General features: G+C 39.4%; 1 long non-coding RNA gene across 5 annotated transcripts; it reads right to left on the bottom strand.

The window, feature by feature from the left end:
* Nucleotides 1-841: 841 nt before the first annotated feature.
* On the bottom strand, nucleotides 842-4756 carry LOC123176116 (uncharacterized). 5 transcript variants are annotated; one of them, XR_006488366.1, is made up of 7 exons: nucleotides 4315-4756; nucleotides 3566-3664; nucleotides 3301-3445; nucleotides 2166-2267; nucleotides 2025-2067; nucleotides 1663-1806; nucleotides 842-1184 (listed from the first exon to the last, which is right to left on the bottom strand). It is a non-coding gene; the product is annotated as an uncharacterized lncRNA (long non-coding RNA). The 5 variants fall into 5 exon arrangements; XR_006488364.1 differs by having other exon boundaries at nucleotides 4089-4754; XR_006488365.1 differs by having other exon boundaries at nucleotides 1668-1806; nucleotides 3566-4755.
* Between the last annotated feature and the right edge of the window lie 26 nt (nucleotides 4757-4782).

Here is a 4782-nt window from a genome sequence, read left to right as displayed (position 1 = left end):
CTACACATAAAATGCATCTATATACATCCATATGTGGTCCATAGTGAAATATCTACAAAGACTTATATTTAGGAATGGAGGGAGTACAAACCAGCTAAGGAACCATTGTTTCAATTGCAAATATAGTTATCACCATGAGAAATCTGAGTTAAAAAAAACATATTTCCATAAGATGTACAGATTAAGGATGTATTTTTTAGCAGTATTTGCACCAAACTTTTATTTCCCATGTGCACGAAACATAAAACCTATTTGCCCATCAAACAAGACGCCGTCCAGCACGTTCCTACCGGCTCGGATGATAGCAAGATATGGGCCGGCAAAGTCGAGATACGCACTGTTAGTTCAGATGCGCACATGAACAGAAACTGTAGAAACACCCGAAGATGAACTGATCGCCACCTCCGATCCACCCACTTGGTTCACCGACGACTGCCCCATGCACTTGCACACGACTGTGTACTGAAGATCATCTCTAGGAAAAACAGAGCAGCCAACCAAAAGCATGTAGTTCAAATTTTGAACTGATGGAAGTTCTCTTTGGACGGGAGCAGACACCTGCTTACACCTCTCTGTATACCAGATTTCAGGGCAAGCATCGTTAAGACTTGTTGAGCAGGCCGAAAGGAAATGTGAAGAGTCATTCAATTTCTCAACAAATTCAGACATCAGACTTCTGGACATAAGAACACCAGCAACGCCCACACAAAGCAAAGTTTTAGTGATGATTTACCCGCAATTCTCATAGACCTGACTACATAGCACTATTTTCATTTATTTGTCAAACACAATATATTTATCATGCTACGTTGCATTCAGAAAGTATAAACTACTACAGTAGTACAGTCTGGACCGCCGTGGATCCACACATACATAGAAAAATTGCATCTTAACAATTCACACACAATCTTTAATAATTCAGTACACCATAAGAGAAAATGCTCTAATCATACATCAGACATCAGAACCATGAAACTACTTATTCAATCACACCAATAATTTTCCCATTAACTGTCTTTCAGTCTTCCTACTAATGCCGAATCGCTTATCCCAAAAGCACAGGTTGTAAAAGTCATAGGCTTCTCCCGAAGTATCAAAACTCGTCCCCAATGTCAGCACTATGACATTGTCCCCTGGATTTTCCGAGAAACCTCGAATTATCTTCGGCAGCACCTGTCCTCACCCTGCAGTCAATGTCACACGTGTAAATAATTGTAGTTCTCCAAAATATTTAAAACTGCTACACTCAAGTATCACATAATGCGCCTATTCGAGCATGATCAAGCTGTGTTGTTAGATTCCAACATCGAAACTGGTCGCCTTATGGCAGCATTGCACCAAACTTGTTTTCCCCCTGAGCTATGTCTCTTTTTTGCTTCCTGTTCTAGCATTTTTCACCTTTCCAATCCTAATGTGCCTATTCAAGCATGATCAAGCTGTGTTGTTAGATTCTAATGTTTACTTATGCTCCAGGGGTGTATCCTCATTTTTATGAATATAGCAATCAAATTAAAATCACACCCCGTTAAAACAATCATGGTTCAATCCTAACACAGAACAGAGGACTGAATATACTTGAGCTGCAGCATTCAGGAATGCATAGACTCTGAATCTATACTACATGCGCTGACCATTTATTCAGCAGATCACATATTCACATACATTACCAAAACCTAGCAGCCATCCATAGTCTTACTGCGAAGCCGTCAGTTCTGCAAATTTCACCAACATGGTCGGACGATGTGGTGTGTGGCTGCAGGGGGGGACCGAGTGCAGCCGCCTCAAGAGCCCCTTCTCACCGTTGTCCTGTACGGGAGCAGCATTTAAAAGCACAATACAGATCTGAAGTAGAAGAATTTATTCTTCTGAATTCATATGGCATGGTACTGCTCTGGACAATGATGGCACATGTAGGATGACATAATTTTCAGAAATCTTTTCCATTATTAATTGTTGGCAGATGCATCCAGTCAAGTACTTTAAGAGAAGCACACACAAATGTAGTAGAAAGGAAAGAAGAAAACCTTGATGAGTCGAACGACGCAGCGACAGAAGAGATCGTACAACCTGTGAAATACACAAAAAACAAGCGGTCAGAGCACAATGACACACAGGCATGCAATGAACACTCGCCAGTCACGGAAGCAACATAATGGCCTATTTACCCGAGGCAGCAAGCAGAAGCATGTTGGGTTAGCAGCAGGACAGACGAGAAGAAGAAGCGCTGGCGACAGGAGAAAGACCAAATGGCCAAATGGCGCAGAGACCTGCTAAAGACATGTTAAATGGTTAAATGGTTAAAAACTGACATGTAAACAACAAACACAAACTATAGCCAGTCAACAAAGCCCTTTTTTGCAAGGCCGGCATCACGGCAGCCATCACTCATGGCCTGCCTTGGAGGCACGACACGAAGGTTGCCAAAGGTCAGTGCTACCGCAGAGACCCGCTACGAAGTTTATTTTCTTATGAAAAGAGAAGTTCTAGGAAGTGTCGGCATTTCAAAACGGTTATCCATTTTCTTTCTAATGCAAGAATGTGCATTAACTATGGGTCACGCACTGAACGAAGATTAATGCATTCAACAATTTTGCATTTGTATTAGCTTATTTTCATACAGATATATGAACCCTCCAATTAGTCAATTAAATTTGACTGTACATAAACTTTCAGCTACTGAACTAAAACCGAAACAGGAGAAAGCACACACACACACACACACACACACACACGCACGCACACGCACGCACACACGCTCGCATATTTTACATTTCCTCCAAGATCTGACTGAATATTAAATATCACCGACCGCTAAGAAAACAAAAGAAGTCACAATGGGACTATATAAAGCATTATGTAGAACATTTGGGCCGTACACAGAGCAGAGAGCCTAATGCTTTAACTTTGATGGAGTTATCAATTTAAGCTTTAAACACTATTGTGAAGGAGCTTTACCTAGGTTGTAGCACCAGAGCACATGAATCCAAAAAAAAACTAACCCTTAGAAATAAGTCCCAAGAGCCTAGTATTTAGAAACCTATAAGTCTGGGTAAACATAAGATCATTCATACACTTGATCCGCTAATAACTAAGCAACACATAGTAGTTATCTTCATGCTAGTAAAGAGAGCCAACCAAACAACCAATATGCCTATGCTTCAGGGAAGAAAAAATTGCCTGAAGGAATAACCTTGGCTGATAATTTATAAATACACCACGAAAATCATCTCCAAGTTTAACAGGTACATGCTACTTTAAATCAAAAGAACACAAAAGGATCATGTGTAACATGGTTCTTACCTTCTGCCATTTTGGAAATTATTGTACGCTGAAATCTACAGCTTCTACTGGACAATGAACATGTGTTAAGAAGACAAGTATAGTTTAGAAAGGTGTGCATAACAAAATATAGAGCGCGTGTCCCCTCCTCCCATCCTCTTCTACCCTGCAACAATAGAGAGTAAAAATTCTTCAGTTCTTCGGCTATCTATGAATCAAGATTTTGGTCCTAGGATGCACAACCAATAAAAAGCATTATAATTTTGTAAGGTACGAACAGCTGTACCTTGAAGCACAATCAACATGCAGGAATCATCATCTTCATAAAGTAATAAGTAATCTTGGTCATCCATGCACCGACTGTATCTTGCTTGCTAATTTCCACCTGTGTCACAAATAAGGCAATGTCATGTTCAGACTGAAGGTGAAAGAAGCACACATTCAGTTTCTAATTTAATTTAGTACTAATAAAATCTCTATGAAGAAGCAGACCAACTGCTGGAAATAAACTAGCATGGAACTAAATCAGTGTCCACAAAACCATATAGATATGCATGCTCATCAAGCATGTCATACATTTTACCAGAATGGAAGCTTAGCTAGTGCTAGTGCCCTAACTCAAGAACCTCCAGCCCACATAATAGAAATTCGTCCATCTTAGCCATGAATTCACTTAAACAGGAGACAAAATAAATGCTTTCCTCAGACACAGTACACTGAAGAAACAAAAGTATGCAGGCTGAACTGATAAGCTCTTATGACTGAACAAAGCCCATCTGCAAACATCATCATTTATGGCAAGAAAATACCTGAATAAAGCCCATCTGCAGTTATAATATCAGTCCCCAGTTTGGCACTTAACTCTTAAGGCTTTAGGTCTCTAGACACATCGATATGATGTATCCATATATATAATCATAGCAATACACTGTTGGAAGATTAAAAGATAGTTCCGACGTATTTTCCAGAATTTTATCTAGGATGAACACAGGAGCTTGAAAGGAGGGCCAATACTGGGTTCACCATGCAACATACCTGTGCACCATCAACAATGGCATAATTCGGACTTGCAGATGATCATTGGGACATGAAAAACAGATAAAAAAATGCATTGAAAGCTTTGGACCTGAAATATAGAAGATTGCCCCCTTGGTATACCCATGAGAAATACACGTAAGCATCAACCAAATGCAATCACAGTCAAGTATGATTTCTTTAATCTATTTAGTGTGCTTTTCATGTACTGTGCAAGTAGCAAGGGGCTGTTCTTCAATAAACAACATCTTATTAGCTTCAGATGACGTCCATTGACACTATACTGCTAATTTAAGTTAATTAAGTTGTGATCCTAATATTCAGGTAAAAAATCACATGGAAAGCTCAAATTGAACCGGGATTATGGATCTACATATTATGACCTACCAAGGTTACCATGACAATGCAGATAGTATGGAGGCTAATTTAAGAACGTAAACTATATATATATATATATATATATATATA

The sequence above is a fragment of the Triticum aestivum genome, unplaced genomic scaffold (assembly GCF_018294505.1).
Source record: "Triticum aestivum cultivar Chinese Spring unplaced genomic scaffold, IWGSC CS RefSeq v2.1 scaffold178529, whole genome shotgun sequence".
Taxonomy (NCBI): Eukaryota; Viridiplantae; Streptophyta; class Magnoliopsida; order Poales; family Poaceae; genus Triticum; species Triticum aestivum.
Note: the sequence above shows the minus strand (reverse complement) of the source record. Positions and strands in the feature narration are given on the sequence as shown.